The sequence below is a fragment of the Lithobates pipiens genome, unplaced genomic scaffold (assembly GCF_037356315.1).
Source record: "Lithobates pipiens isolate NorthernLeopardFrog02 unplaced genomic scaffold, aLitPip1_a1.2 Scaffold_10, whole genome shotgun sequence".
NCBI classification, from domain to species: Eukaryota; Metazoa; Chordata; class Amphibia; order Anura; family Ranidae; genus Lithobates; species Lithobates pipiens.
Window position 1 is genome coordinate 60,656,525 of NW_027507686.1, and position 23,266 is coordinate 60,679,790.

Sequence of the window (23,266 nt, forward strand, 5' to 3'; positions counted from 1 at the left end):
GCTTTTTTTAACGTGTCCGCTGCTGACAATAGCGTTGCCATCTGCAATCTTTGCAGTCAACGCATTAGTCACGGTATGCCCAACACTCACCTAGGGACGACCGCCTTAAGAAGGCACATGAGCAGCCATCACCGAGCCCAGTGGGAGCAACGGAACACACAAAGCCACACTCCAGGCTCTCACCGTCCAGCCTCGTCTTCTACTTCTCCTTCTCCTCTCTCCTCACAATTGTCCTCCACTCCACCTTCCATCACGCCAAGCTCACGTTTTTCTGCAAAAAGGCAGGCTTCCGTGGGCCTAACGTTCAAGCGTAAAAAAATGATGACGCCCAATGGTTGACGGCTGGCTTGTCAGAACTTATAGCTCGCCAACTACTGCCATATAAACTGGTGGACTCGGAGGCCTTTCGCAAATTTGTGGCCATTGGAACACCACAATGGAAGGTCCCAGGAAGGAAGTATTTCTCACAGAAGGGCATCCCAGAGCTATATGGCCATGTTCAGCGGCAAGTGAATGTATCTCTGGCACACAGTGTCGGTGCCAAGATACATCTGACCACAGACACGTGGTCTAGCAAACACGGGCAGGGAAGGTATATCACTTTTACTGCCCACTGGGTGATCCTTCTGACGGCCGTCAAGTATGTAACCCGTGGCACCTGTGTAGATTTGGTTTTACCGCCACGGATTGCATGCAGGCCTGGCTCTTCTTCTCCTTCTCCTCCTACTCCATCCTCCTCCCTCTCCTCCTCGGCTGACTCCTCCTTTTCTGCTGCTAGCGTCTCTTCCGCTGCGCCGCCCAAGCTCCCCAGAACCTATTCGACATGCCAGGTGAGACGTTGCCATGCCGTGCTGCGTCTGTTGTGCCTGGAAGCCAAGAGCCACATGAGGCCCGGCACTCCTTTCAGCTTTGCGTTCACAGGCAGATCAGTGGCTAACACGGCTCAATTTGACAGTTGGTAAAGTGGTGTGTGACAACGGTGCCAATCTGCTTAGCGCATTGAAACAGGGCAAAATCTTAAACTTGGTCATGCAGCGATTCATTGTCAAATACCCTGGGGTCCAGGACATCTTGCGGCAGGCAAGGAAAATCTCGGCCCATTTCAGAAGATCTTACACGGCCATGGCTCGCCTTGCTGACATTCAGCGGCGACACAATCTGCCTGTCAGACGTCTTATTTGCGATTGCCCGACGCGATGGAACTCAACCTTCTATATGCTTGATAGGCTGCTCCAGCAGAAACGTGCAGTTAACGTCTACATGTATGAACAGGTTCTGGGGAGCTGGTTTTTTTTTCACCTCGCCAGTGGCTGCTATAGCACGACGCATGCAGACTTCTGCACCCATTTGAGGAGATCACCAAACTGGTCAGTCGCAGCCATGGCGCCATCAGTGACATGGTACCTTATGCCTTCTTTATGGATCGTGCATTGTGTCGTGTCATTGATCAAGCTGTGGAGGAGCAGGAGCGGGAAGATGAGGAAGTCGCAATGCTGGATGAATTCCCAGAGGGGGCTACTCTATCTGAGACAAGTGAACAACAGGAGTCTGAAGAGGAGTCAGAGGAGGATGGTGCCGGGGCGGATGAGGAGGAGCAAGAAGAGCATGCTTTAAACCTTTCTGGGATCCCTGTTGTGCGTGGATGGGGAGAGGAGAATGAAGAGGACGACATTATCCTGGATGATGAGCAGGAGCCACGCCACCACACCGCTTCCAGTTTAGTGCAAATGGGGGCCTTCATGCTCCAGTGTTTTAATAGGGACCCCCGTATAAAAAGCATGAGGGTCAAGGACCAGTACTGGGTGGCAACGTACTTAGACCCCCGGTACAAACACAAAATGGTGGAAATGTTACCGCTGTCACAGAGGGCTGGCAGAATGGAGCACTTCCAGGCCTTGCTTTGAGAAATGCTGCATTCTGCTTTTGCGTGCGCTGGCAGAGGAGCAATTACCTCTCCCAGAGAAGGAGTTGCGGGTACCAATCCAACAGCGCCTGCAAGAAGAGGCCGGTTTGAAGATGTGTTGGTGACTTCGGATATGAGGTCATTCTTTCAGCCGACCCATCGACAGGTGTCATCCGGATCCAGCATCAGGGAACGCCTAGACCGTCAGGTGTCCGCTGACGCTCTGAGGAGTGATGAACCCCTGGACTACTGGGTGGGCAGGCTTGACCTCTGGCCAGACCTTGGCCAATTTGCAATCGAACTGTTGGCTTGCCCCTCATCCAGTGTCCTGTCCGAAAGGACGTTCAGCGCAGCAGGGGGGATCGTGACCGATAAGCGTACTCGCCTAGGTCACGACAGCGTTAACTACCTCACATTTCTAAAAATGAATGAGGCATGGATCTCGGAGGAATTCAACACATGTGACCAGTAGACCATGTATATGTCTATAAACAATTTTTTTAATCGAGCACACAGACCTCCTTTCTTCATTTGGCTCAATTCCTTGTCCAAAAAAAGCACACCGTACTATATGCCCGTACCCTCCTCTTTGAAGAGGTTGAGCGGCGTCATATTTCTACTGGGGCTGCTTATTATGAGGGGCTCCCACCATCCCTGTGCTGTGCTGACTTCCTCCTGGGGCTGCTTATTACGAGGGGCTCCCACCATCCCTGTGCTGTGCTGACTTCCTCCTGGGCTGTACCTCTGCTGTGCATATTATGAGGGGCTCCCACCATCCCTTTGCTATGCTTATTATGAGGGGCTCCCACCATCCCTGTGCTGTGTTGACTTCCTCCTGGGGCTGCTTATTATGAGGGGCTCCCACAATCCCTGTGCTATGCTGGCATCCTCCTGGGGCTGCTTATTATGAGGGGCTCCCACCATCCCTGTGCTATGCTTATTATGAGGGGCTCCCACCATCCCTGTGCTGTGCTGACTTCCTCCTGGGGCTGCTTATTATGAGGGGCTCCCACCATCCCTGTGCTATGCTGACATCCTCTTGGGGCTGCTTATTATGAGGGGCTCCCACCATCCCTGTGCTGTGCTGATTTCCTCCTGGGGCTGTACCTCTGCTGTGCATATTATGAGGGGCTCCCATCATCCCTGTGCTATGCTCATTATGAGGGGCTCCCACCATCCCTGTGCTATGCTCATTATGAGGGTCTCCCACCATCCCTGTGCTATGCTCATTATGAGGGGCTCCCACCATCCCTGTGCTATGCTCATTATGAGGGGCTCCCACCATCCCTGTGCTATGCTGACTTCCTCCTGGGGCTGCTTACGGCGCAGGTGTCAGTGCTGTATATCACGGTGCTGATGTCAGTGCTCTCTATCACGGTGCTGCTGTCAGTGCTGTATATCAAGGTGCTGGTGTTAGTGCTTTATGTTACGCTGCTGATGTCAGTGCTCTCTATCACGGTGCTGCTGTCAGTGCTGTATATCACAGTGCTGGTGTTAGTGCTTTATGTCATGCTGCTGATGTCAGTGCTCTCTATCACGGTGCTGTTGTCAGACCACTCTATTACGGTGCAGGTGTCAGTGCTGTATGTCACGCTGCTGGTGATCATCTCCTGCACCCTCTTCTTGCCTACCCTGACCTTCCCTCTCCTCCATTGCCTTCATGCGCTCCACAGTCCTGAATTGTCACAACAATTTCCCATATAAAAAAAGAATGCTTGTAGTTGTCGATCCCAGATTCACCTCATACATGTGTTATGTCATTGGCCATGTGGTGGGACTATGTTTGCACAGCTATTAATTATTTTGTGGCTGCAAATTTGACCTGTATGTTTGCAAAGTTCGCCTCCCATTGAAGTCGATGGGGCCCGCCGCGAATGTTCTGATTCGCGAACTATCGGCCACGTTCGCGGTCCGCGTTCGCGAAACGTCCCGTTGGAAGTTTGTCCATCACTACTCCTCTGTATTTATAATATAAAACTGCATGGAGGGCACTGGACAAAGCACTAGGGACAAAAGGGATGTGAAATCATTTCATACAGTGATGTAATCATTAAGATTACAGTGTACTGTATGTATTATGATTTTTCACATTTTTGAATTTGCCGCTTGGCTCTACCCCCATGCGCCGCTTGCAGGGAATGGAGCCCGGCACACAGAGGCATTGGGTGGAAGACACAGACACAGCGGGGGGGATATTGCAGGATCCTGGGGACAAGGTAAGTACACTGCACCAGGATCCTGCAATGCAATCCCGATTGTGGCTCGGGGTTACCGCTAATGGTGCGGAAATTTAACCCCGAGCCACACTCAGGGAAACCGCCAGGGAGGTTAATGAGAAGTTCACTTCAAATAAATAAATGCAATTTTTTTTTGCCTTTTGGAGCCTGGAAAACATGGCACCAGCGATCAGCAGATTGCTGATACCATGCAGGTCTCCTGCAGACTGTCAGTGTAAGCTGTTTGCCCTGTACATCGTACAGCCAGGCAGTTTCACACTGACAAGTAGACTCAATGAACTACCATAGCACTGAACAGCGCAGTGGTAGATCATTGAGAACTGCAAACCAACAGCCGCAAAGGATGGCGATGCTTGTAGATCATTCACACACACAGAGTCCTGTGCTGTGAATGAATAATGCAGCCGTGTGAGCAGAGCCCCGTGCGGCCGCACTGTTTTCAAAAAGTGACAGCTAGTATAGGGAACTTCTCCCCATGCTGCTGCCAGAGGGAGAGGAGGGAACGGTGAATGGCTGCAGCAGTAGGAACATGTTACATGTTTCACCTTAAAAACGGATGGAACATGTAACACGTTCCCAAAGGTGGATTTATCCTTTAAAGAATCTTAAAGACACAGCGCAACATACAGTGCCTTGCGAAAGTATTCGGCCCCCTTGAACTTTTCAACCTTTTGCCACATTTCAGGCTTCAAACAAAGATATCAAATTTAATTTTTTTGTGAAGAATCACCAACAAGTGGGACACAATTGTGAAGTGGAACAAAATCTATTGGATTTTTTAAACTTTTTTAACTAATAAAAAAATGAAAAGTGGGGCGTGCAAAATTTTTCGGCCCCCTTGCGTTAATACTTTGTAGAGCCACCTTTTGCTGCGATTACAGCTGCAAGTCGCTTGGGGTATGTCTCTATCAGATTTGCACATCGAGAGACTGAAATTCTTGCCCATTCTTCCTTGCAAAACAGCTCGAGCTCAGTGAGGTTGGATGGAGAGCGTTTGTGAACAGCAGTTTTCAGCTCTTTCCACAGATTCTCGATTGGATTCAGGTCTGGACTTTGACTTGGCCATTCTAACACCTGGATACGTTTATTTGTGAACCATTCCTTTGTAGATTTTGCTGTATGTTTGGGATTATTGTCTTGTTGGAAGATAAATCTCCATCCCAGTTTCAGGTCTTTTGCAGACTCCAACAGGTTTTCATCCAGAATGGTCCTGTATTTGGCTGCATCCATCTTCCCCTCAATTTTAACCATCTTCCCTGTCCCTGCTGAAGAAAAGAAGGCCCAAACCATGATGCTGCCACCACCATGTTTGACAGTGGGGATGGTGTGTTGAGGGTGATGAGCTGTGTTGCTTTTACGCCAAACATATCGTTTTGCATTGTGGACAAAAAGTTCGATTTTGGTTTCATCTGACCAGAGCACCTTCTTCCACATGTTTGGTGTGTCTCCCAGGTGGCTTGTGGCAAACTTTAGACAAGACTTTTTATGGATATCTTTGAGAAATGACTTTCTTCTTGCCACTCTTCCATAAAGGCCAGATTTGTGCAGTGTACGACTGATTGTTGTCCTATGGACAGACTCTCCCACCTCAGCTGTAGTTCTCTACAGTTCATCCAGAGTGATCATGGGCCTCTTGGCTGCATCTCTGATCAGTCTTCTCCTTGTCTGAGCTGAAAGTTTAGAGGGACAGCCAGGTCTTGGTAGATTTGCAGTGGTCTGATACCCCTTCCATTTCAAAATGATCGCTTGCACAGTGCTCCTTGGGATGTTTAAAGCTTGGGAAATCTTTTTGTATCCAAATCCGGCTTTAAACTTCTCCACAACAGTATTACGGACCTGCCTGGTGTGTTCCTTGGTCTTCATGATGCTCTCTGCGCATTCAACGGAACCCTGAAACTATCACAGAGCAGGTGCATTTATACAGAGACTTGATTACACACAGGTGGATTATATTTATCACCATCAGTCATTTAGGACAACATTGGATCATTCAGAGATCCTCGCTGAACTTCTGGAGTGAGTTTGCTGCACTGAAAGTAAGGGGGCCGAATAATTTTGCACGCACCACTTTTCAGTTTTTTATTTGCTAAAAAAGTTTAAAATATCCAATAGATTTCGTTCCACTTCACAATTGTGTCCCACTTGTTGGTGATTCTTCACAAAAAATTAAAATTTAATATCTTTATGTTTGAAGCCTGAAATGTGGCAAAAGGTTGAAAAGTTCAAGGAGGGCGAATACTTTCGCAAGCCACTGTATATATATATATATATATATATTAGACATGTGCGATTAGTTTCGTACGAATCTCAAATTCTTACGAATTTCCAAAAATTCGTACGTTCGGGAGGATCCGAAATACGAATTGCCGTGCGTCCGAATTCTGTACGGAATACGAACTTTTGTTTACGAATTCCGGATTTCGGACGACGACTCGGTCATTATGCTTATTATGACTTGTAAAAGACTTTTGTGATAGAAGTCAATGTAAGTTGCCTGAAGACATCAGTGAAGCACTTTCCTCCTCTCTGGGCAGGCTGCCAAGAAAAGATCAACGTGATACAATGTTTCTTCTTCAATGGGCTGAACTCTGTGTGTAGAAGTTCTCAGTTTACCCATTTAAAGACTAAATCTTTTCTGACACTTGTTGCTTATGTTAGGTGTGACCTCAACAAGTCACCTATTTGTCAGGTTATGTTACCGTTTCCCAATTGTTAGTTAGAGTTCTTATCCAAGCAAAGAGACACGGAGATATTATTCAGTATTTCTGCTCAGAAGTCCGTCGTTAACTCTGACTGTCTCTGACTGACTGTGGCTCTGAGGCTTCTTTATTACATCTTTTATAGACAGAAAAGAGCAAACATCAGCAAATGTAAAAAAAACAACATTTTCAAAGAAAAGGCAATTCTCCGTGTGTTATCAGCTGATAAGACAATCTTCCGGGCGTAGACTGCTTTTTAGGGCTGATGCGGCCTCTTCTTGATGAGTACGTGACAATAGATGACGAATCCTTATTTTACAGAGAAGGATAGAAAAATATATGTATTTAGTAAGACATAAGGTCAACCATTTTGTTTAGACACCCCTTAATCCTTACATTTCCCTCTTTGACATCACCCCTCCCTCTTGCCCTGGGTCCACCTGAACAAGTTCTAGTCAGCCTATATCCAGAGTACTCTCCCTGACCGCGAGTTGTCAGAGGGGTATACACCCATCCCCCTGGACAGTACCAACATCTAAAATTCAGGAAGAGTGGCTTTTCTGACAGATGGGTGATGTCAAGGATCTAAATCTACCTATCTTCACAAAAGTTCCATCTTTTCCGCATCATTTACCTTGGCTTTCTTGCAAAAGCACATAAACAACTTAAAGCATGCATAAAAGAAAAATACGAATAAGAGCACCACTATAATCGTCATTGCTGCCTTCTTAACCCAAGAGAATAACCCTGAGAAACTAAAAGTTCCACCAAACGGATCCCAGTCGCGACCAATATTTCGGGCCTTCTCTTGTAAATTCTTTACTTCCGTACGGTGTTGTGCAATGATGTCATAATAGTCAGGTACCTCAATACTGGTGTTATGTATCCAAGTACAGCACTCATAGTCCTCAGTAGTTTCACAGAGTCCTGTCAATGCTGCACTCATACTTTCAATTGCTAATTCATGTAATTCTAATTGTTGTCTGATGGCTCTGGTCTCCAGATTTAACTTAGTAATATCATCAGAGTTTTTCTCCAAAACATCATTAATAATTCCTGTATAGTTATTTAGTCGTTTCATTAAGTCTATACCCCATCCTGTCCAGGACGGGAACCAAGCCCATGCCATGTCCTTCTTCAGGAATATTTCTCTTTTACTACGATACCTGAGGGGATATCTAGGATGCATGCTAGCTTCTAATAGGTGATCACCTCGTTCATCACCTACTACTCCCATTACTGGTACTAAACTTGCGAGGTAGCACCATCCCTGAGCTCTTCTAGGTATCCAAGTATAACATTTATCCTCACAACAGATGTATATATTGTTTCCCAGTGCTACTGATCTTGAACTGATATCATTTCTATAACGAGAGGTGTATCCATAGAGGGATAAGTTGGATACTAACCACCTAACATTATTATCCACAATGTTAGTGAGGAAGTCAGATAATGTCTGGTGTGTGCTGGAATTACTGGGATAGAATCTTCCATTTAATACGACAATGGACAAATTAAACTTGCTGTCTTGGCATTCTCCATTTCCTCCCGTTGTGTTCCCTAAGTTGAAACACCAATCAGGGGAAAAGGCGAGGCCATTTGACTTAAACATTACTGTCTCATTGGTATTTGTTCTAATTATGTTAATGCTACTGTTAGCAAGATCAGTATAGTTTATAGGAACTGCCATCAGTGGTATACTTGCTGTGCTGGGGTGTAATTTGCTACAAATCCAACATTTCTCATATCCTGACTTCTGGGCATAAGCATATTTAAACTTCAGTAATAACATTTTTTTAGAAAATCCTTCATCCTTGTATATTTTATTCTGTGAGGTAACCAAACTATTAGCCAGAATTACTGAAACAATAAAAAGATACATGTTGTCATTTGCCAACTGGCTCCTTTTTACAATGAGAAGCGTGGATCCAGGTAGGTTTCCCTTCCAATTTCACTGAGGTTGCTGTAATCAATAGCACCTGGAAAGGACCTTCAAACCTTGGTTCCAGTGTCTTTCTGGTATGTTTCTTTACATACACATAGTCTCCTGGTTGTAGATCGTGTGTACCTGTGACAGAATTAGGGTCTGGAAGAGAAGAATACACACTCTTGTGGATTTTAGTCAGACGCTGTTGCAACTGTATTACATACGTAGTTAAACTATCACATTGTAATTGCATACTTTGAGGAAAATATAAACCTAATCTAGGTGCACTTCCAAACAGTATTTCATATGGGGATAACCCTGTTTTTCCCGTTGGGGTGTACCTAATAGAGAACAAAGCTAAAGCTAGGCACTCAGGCCATGGTTTATTTAACTCTTGCATAGCTTTTTGTATTTTCAGCTTGATTGTACCATTTACTCTTTCTACTGATCCTGAACTCTGTGGATGGTAAGGAGTATGAAAACTTTGTTGAACCCCTAACATTGCCATCACATTTTGCATTATTTCTCCCGTGAAATGTGTCCCCCTATCTGATTCTATTGTTTCTGGGAGACCAAACCTAGGTATCAGCTCAGTAATCAGTTTCTTGGCGGTGGCTTTTGCCGTAGCTGATTTCACAAGATAACTTTCGGCCAGCCTGAAAATAGGCAGATGCACACGAGAACAAATTCAAAGGGGCCGCTCTTAGGCATTTGTATGTAGTCAATCTGCAGTCTCTGAAAGGGATATTGGGCCCGGACCTGATGTTTACGTGGGGTTTTCACTCTCTGTCCTGGGTTATTAATCAGACAGATTTGGCATGCAGCACAGTAGTTCCTTGCAGTACTACTGAATCCAGGGGCTAGCCATCCTTGGCTTACAATCCTATACATAGAATTGGAGCTGACATGAGTGGGTAAGTGGACAGCCGCTGCCATTGCTGGGTATAGAGAAGCAGGTAGGCATATTCTGCCTCCTTCCCTCCATGTATTGTCAAGGCCTGGTGCTGCTCCCTCCTTAACCCAACGGTCCTTCTCAATAGCCCCTGCTTGTTCCTGTAGTTCCATTAGCTGCTGCCATGTGGTTTCGGGCATACTCACCTGTACCGTGGCTAAGGTCTCAGGGCTTACTTCCCCTAGAGCTGCCTTCTTTGCAGTTAAATCTGCAAATGCGTTTCCTTTTGCCTCAGTTGTTTTTGCGCTCGTGTGTGCCGCTATCTTCATGATGGCTACTCTTATAACCTTTTGAAGATTGTTCAGGACTCTTTTGATTCCTTCACCATGTTTAACAGGTGTGCCTGCTGCTGTAAGGTAACCTCTAGCTTTCCATATGTGGCCATAATCATGTGCCACACCGTAGGCGTATGCGGAATCAGTGTAAATGTTCCCTTCTTGTCCCTCCAAGTGTTCTAGGGCTTTCTCTAGAGCGGTTAGTTCCGCTTCTTGTGCCGACGTGTACTGGTAGTGACTTTGCCTCAATTACCTGTGTGTCCGTTACCACAGCATAACCTGTGTGATATTTACCTTTGTCATCGGCAAATCTACTACCATCTATGTACAGTGTGTGTTCTGCATTTGTAATGGGTATGTCTGTGACATGTGGGAACCCCGTGGTTTCTTGTTCCATAAGTTGAAAACAATCGTGTTCATCAGATGTTATGTCATGAAATGAAAGTGTGTCAGAATCCTGAGTATCTTGTGCTGTATCTACACCATTATCATCATTACTCCCCCCTGTCAAATCTGTCTGTAATGGTAAAAGCTGTGCTAAGTTAAAAGAAGTGCATCGCTGAAAGGTAACATTGGGGGGTAGGAGCAAGGTGCATTGTAGACGCAGCTGCCTTGCCATTGATATGCGTTTTGGCTGGACCTGTGATAAGATGGCGTGTATGTCATGTGTGGTATGTACCACTACAGGATTGTCTAAGACAATTTCTGAGGATTTGTCAATGATAATTGACACTGCTGCAACTGCTCGTACACAGGACGGTGATCCTCTAGAGACAGGATCGAGGGCCGCCGAGAAGTATGCTACCGGCCTTTGTTTGATGTGTTGTTGTGTCAACACCCCTGTTGCGTGTCCCGTGATTTCAGCAATGTACAAATGAAATGTTTTGGTATAATCAGGGATCCCGATCGCAGGTGCCGAAATCAGTAACCTTTTTAAGGTGCTAAAAGATTCATGACCTGCTTCTGTGAGTACATAGGGTACTATTTTCAAGCAATCATATAATGGCTGCATCAGAGAACTGGCATGTGGTATCCATTGTCTACAATATGACACCATTCCCAGAAACATACGAAGTTGCTTAAAATTGCGTGGGATATTCATTTGTCTTATGGCCTGGACTCGGTCTTCAGTGAGGTGTCGAGTACCCTGGGATATACAGTGGCCCAAAAAGACAACCTTTTTCTGACATACCTGTAACTTAGTTCTATTCACCTTGCACCCTTTTTCAGCCAGGAATTGTAACAATGATAGAGTGGCTTTTAAACAAGTATCGTTATCCGGACAACATAACAATAGGTCATCTACATATTGCAACAATACACAAGTGTCAGGCGGTTGCCATTCCCCCTATTTTTACTTTTTAAGGTTTAGTCAGTGGGGCATCAGTCAAAAGACCGTCATAACCACTTATGGGTATGGTGTCACGGGACGTCATGTGTGGAGGGACTACTGAATCAGACAACAGACTGCGTGACGCTCCTGTGTCAACCAAACAAGGAATATGTTTACCTTCCACCTTCATCAACATGTGGAGCATTTTGTTCTCTGATTCAGCTAGGACTGGGGCAAGTCATGCGGTCGGATCGTCCCTATCATTGGTACGCCTCTGTCTGTAGTCCCTCGTGTCTCTGTCCGTGTTTCCTTCCTGTTCGTCTTTTATCCTTTTCCTACAGTCTCTTTTTATATGTCCCACCTTGTTGCAGTAATAACAGGTAAGAGGTTTACGGGAGGAATTCCCTCCTTCATTGACCCGGGCAACAGTGTTAACTCCCGGTGTCCTTCTGGGTTTAGTTTCTGCTAAATCAGCCTCTATGCCTTGTGCTTTCTGCAACAATGTTCCTCTGTCCCGTATGGCTCTCCATTCGGGAGTACATGCCTTCAGTTTGTCACCTATTTGGGGTACTAGTCCTTCCATAAACTGTCGATTGAAAGCCCTAATGGTGACGGGTAAGGCTAAATCTAGACCTTCGTCAGCCATCATGCTTTCCATGTTGAGGTAAAATTCTGTAACAGTCTGACCTGGGGCCTGTTTTATGGGCGCTGTCGAACCCCTTTCCTGCTGTTTCCCTTGGCAAAATTCTCGTAACTGAGCAATAAACAGGGGTCTAGAGTCTATATGACGGGGGTGTATTCCTGGTGGATCTGTGGTAGGATCCCCTTGTGGTCTATGTGGAGCAATTTCATTCATAAATTGATTAAACATCGTTAGTGTCATTTTATGTCTACACAAATCTTCCCCATCTTGCCAAGTTGCTTCATGTGTGTCTAGTAATTGTGTCACGAATCTACAGAATGCGGCAGGTTTTGCTACGGGATCAGGAGCATTCTGTATTAATGCCATAAGAGTGTCAGCCGACCAAGGTGTCCATGTCCTCAGAACGACTTGTCGGGTCACTGTAGGTGGCTGTCCTGCTTGACCCGCATTTGGATTATTTACTTGTATTACCCTAGTCCGACTATGGACTGGAGCTACGGGCTCTGGTCTTTGAGCGCCGCAATGTACACATTCCTGTGCCCAGTCTGGGTTCTGGGTACCGCATACTCGGCAAACCCATCCTCTTCCTCTTAAGGAAGGATAAAGTTTTGGTCTTTCATTACCTGGTGTGGTAGTGTTATAAGGAGGTGGAGTACCTCCCGTATTTACCCTATCGCCGGGAGCAGAAGGAAGACTTTTGTGTCGGACCTTCATATCCCATCCACCCTTTTCCTGACAATACTCCCATCCCTCCTCTTCAGCCCTGTTGGAAACCTTAATTAAACATTGTATTTGTGATACCCATCTGTTCTGCAATATCTCTCCCTGTCTGTCTTTCTTTATTTCTTCCCAACCTTCTACACTTAATCCATTTTCTCCATCCATCCCCAATTTCTTGAGAATCCTATTTGTGCCCTGTGCCTTATCCTTCCCATACAACATTGTAATTATGTCTTTAACAGCATAACATTTCTGAGATTCCTCCTGGGGTTTACCATGTGTCTGGCCCATTTTGACAGTCCTGCCTAGGTGGCGTTTGGATCACTTACTAAGTGTCTCGTTGCCTTCTCCTCCTAGGGTGCCAAAATACTAAAAACCTCTCCTAGATGAGATTTCTGAAATCGAATTACCTTATATGCTAGCCAACTGACAAATATTATGACCAGACTGACGGCTACAACATATACAAGCATTCCCTTTTGGTGGCCAAACACATATGACTAGGTCTCCGGGACTTTGTGGAGACCTTATTTCCGTCCCATTACCATGGAATCTCTCAGCATTCGTTTCTTATTCCTGCTTTATTGAGGCAGTCAGGACTTATACTTTCAACCCGTTTTTAGGCTCATGAATCAAAAAGCGTATATCAAACTTAAGTGTCGGACCCCCAAAGTACTCTTACGAGTTAAGGGCGCATTTCGTTACCCATTGGGATGATATATGTTTCAAATCACACCATACAAACAGGGCTTATTTCATTCACAACAGACGACAAGTAGACAGACAAGAAACAACGGTAACATAAGCCAAAATATTAAGTTCAAGACCCACTTACTACAGAGGTTGGTGTTTACCTGAAGAACAATTCAGACAGATCAGGTGGGCACAAATCTAAGAAGCACAGAGTTTATAAGAAAATAAAGCTTTTCTTACCTGCGCAGGATTTGTCTGTGGTTCTTGATGTGCCCGGCCTTTTTGTTCCGTCCTTATGTTCGTTCGCCTCTTGTAGTTACTTCAGCGAGTCCCTATTCGCGGCGCCAGAAATGTTAGGTGTGACCTCAACAAGTCACCTATTTGTCAGGTTATGTTACCGTTTCCCAATTGTTAGTTAGAGTTCTTATCCAAGCAAAGAGACACGGAGATATTATTCAGTATTTCTGCTCAGAAGTCCGTCGTTAACTCTGACTGTCTCTGACTGACTGTGGCTCTGAGGCTTCTTTATTACATCTTTTATAGACAGAAAAGAGCAAACATCAGCAAATGTAAAAAAAAAAACATTTTCAAAGAAAAGGCAATTCTCCGTGTGTTATCAGCTGATAAGACAATCTTCCGGGCGTAGACTGCTTTTTAGGGCTGATGCGGCCTCTTCTTGATGAGTACGTGACAATAGATGACGAATCCTTATTTTACAGAGAAGGATAGAAAAATATATGTATTTAGTAAGACATAAGGTCAACCATTTTGTTTAGACACCCCTTAATCCTTACACTTACTAGTAAAAATCCAGTATTTTCTGCTAGAAAATCACTCAGAAGCCCCAAAAATTATATATATATTTTTAGCAGAGACCCTAGGGAATAAAATAGCGGTTGTTGCAATATTTAATGTGACGCGGTATTTGCGCAGAGGTCTTTCAAACGCAAGTTAGCCCTTTTTTTTCCGGTCGACCTCTAGAGAGCACTGACATTAGCAGCGTGACATACAGCAATGACACCTGCACTGTGATAGAGTGATCTGACACCAGCACCGTGATAGAGAGCACTGACATCAGCAGCGTGACATAAAGCACTGACACCAGCACCGTGATATAAAGCACTGACACCAGCACCGTGATATACAGCACTGACACCAGCACCGTGATATACAGCACTGACGCCTGCACCGTAAGCAGCCCCAGGAGGAAGTCAGCATAGCACAGGGATGGTGGGAGCCCCTAATAATAAGCAGCCCCAGGAGGAAGTCAGCATATCACAGGGATGGTGAACTTTGCAAACCTACAGGTCATATTTGCAGCCACAAAATAATTACTAGCTGTGCACACATAGTCCCACCACATGGCCAATGACATAACACATGTATGAGGTGAATCTGGGATCGACAACTACAAGCATTCTTTTTTTATATGTGAAGTTCTGAAAATTCAGGAATCTTGAGACAATGGAGGCGAGGGAAGGTCAGGGTAGGCAAAGAAGAGGGTGCAGGAGATGATCACCAGCACCAGCACCGTGATATAGAGCACTGACATCTGCACCATGATAGAGTGATCTGACACCAGCACCATGACATAACACATTTATGAGGTGAATCTGGGATCGACAACTACAAGCATTCTTTTTTATATGTGAAATTCAGAAAATTCAGGAATCTTGAGACAATGGAGGCGAGGGAAGGTCAGGGTAGGCAAACAAGAGGGTGCAGAAGATGATCACCAGCACCGTGATATAGAGCACTGACACCTGCACCGTGATAGAGTGATCTGACAACAGCACCGTGACATAACACATGTATGAGGTGAATTTGGGATCGACAACTACAAGCATTCTTTTTTTATATGTGAAATTTTGAAAATTCAGGAATCTTGAGATAATGGAGGCGATGGAAGGTCAGGGTAGGCAAAGAAGAGGGTGCAGGAGATGATCACCAGCACCAGCACTGTGATATAGAGCACTGACACCTGCACTGTGATAGAGTGATCTGACACCAGCACCGTGACATAACACATGTATGAGGTGAATCTGGGATCGACAACTACAAGCATTCTTTTTTTATATGTGAAATTCTGAAAATTCAGGAATCTTGAGATAATGGAGGCGAGGGAAGGTCAGGGTAGGCAAAGGTATCAGGAGCAAGTCATCGACCATGTATGGTCACATCTGGTGCTCCCAGGAAACCGGCACATGGCTCCGCAGTGTGGGCTTTTTTTAACGTGTCCGCTGCTGACAATAGCGTTGCCATCTGCAATCTTTGCAGTCAACGCATTAGTCGCGGTAAGCCCAACACTCACCTAGGGATGACCGCCTTAAGAAGGCACATGAGCAGCCATCACCGAGCCCAGTGGGAGCAACAGAACACACAAAGCCACACTCCAGGCTCTCACCGTCCAGCCTCGTCTTCTAGTTCTCCTTCTCCTCTCTCTTCACAATTGTCCTCCACTCCACCTTCCATCACGCCAAGCTCACGTTTTTCTGCAAAAAGGCAGGCTTCCGTGGGCCTAATGTTCGAGCGTAAAAAAATGATGACGCCGGATAACCCTCTTGCCCAACGGTTGACGGCTGGCTTGTCAGAACTCATAGCCCGCCAACTACTGCCATATAAACTGGTGGACTCGGAGGCCTTTTGCAAATTTGTGGCCATTGGAACACCACAATGGAAGGTCCCAGGAAAGAAGTATTTCTCACAGAAGGGCATCCCAGAGCTATATGGCCATGTTCAGCGGCAAGTGAATGTATCTCTGGCACACAGTGTCGGTGCCAAGATACATCTGACCACAGACACGTGGTCTAGCAAACACGGGCAGGGAAGGTATATCACTTTTACTGCCCACTGGGTAAACCTGACGGCCGTCAAGCATGTAACCAGTGGCACCTGTGTAGATTTGGTTTTACCGCCACGGATTGCACGCAGGCCTGGCCCTTCTTCTCCTCCTCCTACTCCATCTTCCTCCCTCTCCTCCTCGGCTGACTCCTCCTTTTCCGCTGCTAGCGGCTCTTCCGCTGTGCCGCCCAAGCTCCCCAGAACCTATTCGACATGCCAGGTGAGACGTTGCCATGCCTGTTGTGCCTGGAAGCCAAGAGCCACACTGGCCCGGCACTCCTTTCAGCTTTGCGTTCACAGGCAGATCAGTGGCTAACACCGCTCAATTTGACAGTTGGTAAAGTGGTGTGTGACAACGGTGCCAATCTGCTTAGCACATTGAAACAGGGCAAAATCACATACGTGTCATGCATGGCACACGTCTTAAACTTGGTTGTTCAGTGATTCCTCGTCAAATACCCTGGGGTCCAGGACATCTTGCGGCAGGCAAGGAAAATCTCGGCCCATTTCAGAAGATCTTACACGGAACTGAGATGGAACTCAACCTTCTATATGCTTGTTAGGCTGCTCCAGCAGAAACGTGCAGTTAACGTCTACCTGTATGAACTTTGTGGCAGAACAGGTTCTGGGGAGCTGGGGTTTTTTACACCGCGCCAGTGGCTGCTATAGCGCAACGCATGCAGACTTCTGCGCCCATTTGAGGAGATCACCAAACTGGTCAGTCGCAGCCATGGCGCCATCAGTGACATGGTACCTTATGCCTTCTTTATGGAGCGTGCATTGCGTCGTGTCATTGATCAAGCTGTGGAGGAGCAGGAGCGGAAAGATGAGGAAGTCGCAATGCTGGTTGAATTCCCAGGGGGGGCTACTCTATCGGAGACAAGTGAACAACAGGAGTCTGAAGAGGAGTCAGAGGAGGATGGTTCCCGGGGCGGATGAGGAGGAGCAAGAAGAGCATGCTTTAAACCTTTCTGGGATTCCTGTTGTTGTGCGTGGATGGGGAGAGGAGAATGAAGAGGACGACATTATCCTGGATGATGAGCAGGAGCCACGCCACCACACCGCTTCCAGTTTAGTGCAAATGGGGGCCTTCATGCTCCAGTGTTTTAATAGGGACCCCCGTATAAAAAGCATAAGGGTCAAGGACCAGTACTGGGTGGCAACGTACTTAGACCCCCGGTACAAACACATAATGGCGGAAATGTTACCGCCATCACAGAGGGCTGGCAGAGTGGAGCATTTCCAGGCCTTGCTTCGAGAAATGCTGCATTCTGCTTTTGTGTGCGCTGGCAGAGGAGCAATTCCCACTCCCAGAGAAGGAGTTGCGGGTACCAATCCAACAGCGCCTGCAAGAAGAGGCCGGTTTGAAGATGTGTTGGTGACTTCGGATATGAGGTCATTCTTTCAGCCGACCCAATCGACAGGTGTCACCCGGATCCAGCATCAGGGAACGCCTAGACCGTCAGGTGTCCGACTACATTGGGTTAACGGCCGATGTGGACACTGAGGAGTGATGAACCCCTGGACTACTGGGTGGGCAGGCTTCACCTCTGGCCAGAGCTTGCCCAATTTGCAATCAAACTGTTGGCTTGCCCCTCGTCCAGTGTTCTGTCCGAAAGGACGTTCAGCGCAGCAGGGGGGATCGTGACCGATAAGCGTACTCGCCTAGCTCACGACAGTGTTAACTACCTCACATTTCTAAAAATGAATGAGGCATGGATCTCGGAGGAATTCAACACATGTGACCAGTAGACCATGTATATGTCGATAAACAATTTTTTTAATCTAGCACACAGACCTTTTTTCTTCATTTGGCTCACTTCCTTGTCCAAAAAAAGTACACCGTACTATATGCCTGTACCCTCCTCTTTGAAGAGGTTGAGCGGTGTCATATTTCTACTGGGGCTGCTTATTATGAGAGGCTCCCACTATCCCTGTGCTGTGCTGACTTCCTCCTGGGGCTGTACCTCTGCTGTGCATATTATGAGGGGCTCCCACCATTCCTGTGCTATGCTTATTATGAGGGGCTCCCACCATCCCTGTGTTATGCTGACATCCTCCTGGGGCTGCTTATTATGAGGGGCTCCCACCATCCCTGTGCTATGCTGACATCCTCCTGGGGCTGCTTATTATGAGGGGCTCCCACCATCCCTGTGCTTTGCTGACTTCCTCCTGGGGCTGTACCTCTGCTGTGCATATTATGAGGGCTCCCACCATCCCTGTGCTATGCTCATTATGAGGGGCTCCCACCATCCCTGTGCTATGCTCATTATGAGGGGCTCCCACCATCCCTGTGCTATGCTGACTTCCTCCTGGGGCTGCTTACGGTGCAGGTGTCAGTGCTGTATATCACGGTGCTGATGTCAGTACGCTTTATCACGGTGCTGGTGTTAGAGCTTTATGTCACGCTGCTGATGTCAGTGCTCTCTATCACGGTGCTGCTGTCAGTGCTGTATATCACGGTGCTGGTGTTAGTGCTTTATGTCACGCTGCTGATGTCAGTGCTCTCTATCACGGTGCTGTTGTCAGATGACTCTATCACGGTGCAGGTGTCATTGCTGTATGTCACGCTGCTGATGTCAGTGCTCTCTATCACGGTGCTGCTGTCAGATGACTCTATCACGGTGCAGGTTTCATTGCTGTATGTCACGCTGCTGGTGATCATCTCCTGCACCCTCTTCTTTGCCTAACCTGACCTTCCCTCTCCTCCATTGCCTTCATGCGCTCCACAGTCCTGAATTGTCACAACAATTTCCCATATAAAAAAAAGAATGCTTGTAGTTGTCGATCCCAGATTCACCTCATACATGTGTTATGTCATTGGCCATGTGGTGGGACTATGTTTGCACAGCTATTAATTATTTTGTGGCTGCAAATTTGGCATGTAGGTTTGCAAAGTTCGCCTCCCATTGAAGTCAATGGGGCCCGCCGTGAACGTTCCGGTTCACGAACTATCGGCCGCGTTCGTGGTCCGCGTTCGCGAAACGTCCCGTCGGAAGTTCGTCCATCACTATTCACCAATAGGTGGGGACTCTCATTCTGCCAGTTCATTTTTAGGATTCATACTTATTGACTACCATGAGGCTCCATAGATTTATTGTCATAGTGCATACACTAGCATTGCCCTACAGGGGACATGAATTTATGTAAGGGCCTACCCTTAAACATTGACTGGAATATGCATGGCACCTAGACATTTACACTTTTAGTCTTTCCTTTGGTGCACATACTCTACAACCTTTCCTCCGTTGAATAGTTCTTTCCTCGCAGAATGTAGACACTGCATGCAAAACATAAAATATTTCCGTTCTGTTCTGTACTTACACATATTCAGCTGCCTCACAAAACTTGCCATGTTATTGTGCTTGAAGTACTTCGGTAGAACTTCCTTTGCAAACCTGCCTTGGTCAAAAACATGGAAACTGGTGCCATTCTGCAAGAGAGAATTTGGAATATATTTAATGGTGCCGGGAACAAAATAATCTGAAACGGAAAAGAATAAAAGAGTAGTATTCCCTACTAGAAAGGAGGTAGGCCGGCAATACAATAGAACATTTGAACCCAGGGGCAAGGGCATTGCACAGCAAACTGTGAACATATTTATTGATGAATAAGTATTAATTCCACGCTAAGGGTCTATAATCTGAAATCTGGCTGCTGCCTTACCTCAACTTCCCCACCTGTAGGTGGAGTCTATAAAGGTAAATCTAAAAGAGAGGTATGTGTGGTGCTGCCCAATACTAGTGTCTATTTTATTAAATAAATAAATTCATCTGCATGGTGCCTTTAACTTTAGTGCTAATAAAACTATGTGTTCTAACTGATTTGTGTCACTTATTTATACCATGTTACCCTTTTAGTAGCTAAATAAATAAATAGCTAAATTGAGTGAACAAATGTATGCCTGCTGTCCCTTTAAATGCTGCACTGAATGAAAAGTGTGTGTTGTTGTTCAAACTACATTTTCCCAGTTGTAACACATTTAATAAATACAATTAATACTGGTAAATGTTCAATATGAAAGTACTCTCATGCCCATTAAACAAAAACTTATGTGCAACAAAACAATTTAAAGGTCTATAAAGAAATGTAAAAATCATTAGTCCATATAAACTCTTCCAATCCAAAATGAATGGTGCTTAAGCATTCATGCATGTACAAGCGGCTGGTGAATAGGTGAAATCACTCGTGCTCCCGCCTCCAGGTCTGTGCTCACCACCAGATGGTTAAGCCCCAACAGGGGTCAAAGGAACCAAACATACTGTAGATGCTCCAAATCCCTTTGGATGGTATCTGATATCTCATCCTCCTCTTCACAGTATATAGTCAGTGGATGTGCTCATATGGATGGGTGAACAGAAAACGCATCTCGTAGCATAATTCAGTTTTTACATTTATTCTTATAAAAGACAAAAACTCACTTATATGAAAGAGGGAAGATAAAATGCATGCAATATACAATGTGGCCAGGATGCCCTGTGGAAACTGAAAGTGACGCGATGACGCTCCAAGCCCTGCCCTACACGTTTCATCAGAGTGACGCCATAAGGAGCTTGTGAGATAGATTAAAGTAATAAAGGGGTTTACACTAGAGTTCTCTATTTTATATATATATATATATTAAGAAAACAGTTATTTTGGAGTGGAAAAGCTGCTGCCCTGGATATATTAACCTGTTGGGGAAAAAAAATGCATTAAGATCATACTCTTCACAGAGGGGTCATGGTCATCTAGTGAGTTCTCGGCTGTGGTGGCGATGCACGGTGGAGGATTAGCAGCACGGAAGAGATAATTTATACTCAGAGCACCATATAAAGTGATATCACTTATTGTTTTATACACAGACAGTATTGGATAGTACTTGGATACTTTGCAGAAGAATTGTTATGTTAGAGCTCATAAACAAAAATACTGATTTGCACATGGAAGAACATTTGGACACTTTACATAAGACTCCCTAACTCCCTAAGGCACACAATAAAGAAGTTCCTCTAAAGCTGGCTATACCGTATGTAGTGCTACCCCCATAGGAGCCGGTTGAGTATTACCTAGATAGTCCTTACTTCTTCACTGGCAGCCAGGTAGACACACTTAGGCTTGATGTAGTCAAATACCAGTCTAGGGGTGTTGTTTTGTAGTTTTTTTTTGAGGAACTTGGATGAGGTAGGGTGTTTGTAGTAGGACACTCCAGAACAAAACTATTTACAACTTAAGCACTCTAGCTGATCTGGAATTGAGTAGGTGAAGGCCCTTGCTGGGAGCAGATGGCAGACTTCTCCTGTGTAGCAGTGAAGGAATAAAGAATATGAGCAAAGTCTGTTGTAGTAAATGATAGGTTGGCAAAGCTCTTTAGGTCACTAGCCAGTGATCTCTTTAGTTGGACCCTTGGCTAAATGTACTAACGCAAAGGGGTATCCAAAAAGAAACACCCCCTAGATCTTTGGTCTGTACTCACAGGTGTACTAGGACCCCTCCATTTTAGCTTCAGGCCCTTCGGTTGCCCACCTGGGGCAGCATAGCAGCAGGTACAAGGGGAGGCAAGCCTGCCTCACCCCTGACTGGTGCACTCTACCCAGAGCTAAAGTGTTCTCTGAATATATAGGCCAATCCCAGCATGCTCAGGAGCACCTCTCCTGTAATTGGCCGAGACTGCTACGTACATACTCATGCTGCCTATTTGCCTAGCTCCCACCAATGTTCCAGAAAGCTCTACTAGTTTCTTGAAGACAGGAGGAGCCCCTAGGCAAACTTAGAGTGGTTGTTAACCCACTTCTATCAAATCTTCTTATTCCCTCTGTACCTTAATAATGTAAATGTCCCTGTGCCTGTGTTCTGTAAAAAATCAGTTGATCTGTACTGATATAAACTCCGCTCCGGGCGCACAGCTGATTCCTCTCATCGCTTCTCTCTCTGGCTCACAAAGGGCAATTTGACCACACTAGTGACCAGAAAATCAAACAAACGTTCTTAACTATTTGCCTACCGCCAACAGTACATTTACTGCTGGTGGGCAGCATCCCAAGGCACTGCTACATACCCGCATGTTGTGGTGGTGATGCGCACAGTTCGCATCCCCTGGGGTGTGCAGCATGATCCACTCCAGACACAGCAGATTGTGTTACTCATTATTGGGTCACTGTGAGCAGCCTAGAGACCAATAGTAATGGAATCCATTCATGGCATCATTGTTTACTACTGTGTGTGATCTGTGACTGGTCACCAGTGATCACATGGGCCATGGGTAATAACTGTGGGTCAATCACAGCATCATAATTGTAAGCTATAGGGTTGATTTACTAAAGCTGGAGAATGCAAAATCTGTTGCAGCTGTGCACTGTAGCCAATCAGATTGTAACTTCAGCTTATTCAATTAAAGTGATTGTAAAGGCAGAGTTTTTTTATCCTAATGCATTCAATGCATAAAAAACCTCTGTGTGCAGCAGCCTTCCTCAGCCCCCCTAATACTTGAGCCCCATCTAGATCCAGCGATGTTGCAGGAGGGTCTTGGCTGCCCGGGATTTATTTGTTATATATATATATATATATATATATATATATATATATATATATATATATATTGTAATGTTCGGGGGACCAGGTAGACCGCAGGACACAGGCTTTTCATACAACAAAGGGTTTATTAACTTAAATAGCTTTACAGCAGCCAAAAACAAAAGGAAAAAGATTTGTAGTCTCACCGACTTGCAAAGTCCAGAACAGCTGTCCTTATCAGAAACAGAGCTTGGTCTTGATGGCAGGTAGCTTCTCCTACCAGGAGCCTTCCAAACAGGACACTGCTGTCCACTTAATTTGCTGCAACCCAAAACAAACGCCAAACACCATCCACCATGTGTTCTCCACTCCTCCACACCCATCTACAACTTCCTGTCTTGCCTTTTAAAGACACTTCCTCTAACAGGTGGGTTAATCAATTTTCATTCCCTAAAGAGAGCACAACCCAAACAGAGGGGAAATATAGCATCCTTCCAGGACCCAGCCACGGCGTCCATTACATATCCCCCCCCTGTGCCCCAACGCCAAGG

At 45.8% G+C, this 23,266-nt stretch overlaps 1 long non-coding RNA gene across 1 annotated transcript in view; it reads right to left on the reverse strand.

Annotated features, from left to right (window-relative positions):
* The window catches only part of LOC143941798 (uncharacterized), a 40,328-nt gene extending 20,690 nt beyond the window's left edge, over positions 1-19,638 (reverse strand). Inside the window, exon 1 of the long non-coding RNA XR_013264430.1 lies at positions 19,548-19,638. This is a non-coding gene — a long non-coding RNA (uncharacterized LOC143941798). The remainder of the gene's footprint in view (positions 1-19,547) is intronic.
* Positions 19,639-23,266: the final 3,628 nt, after the last annotated feature.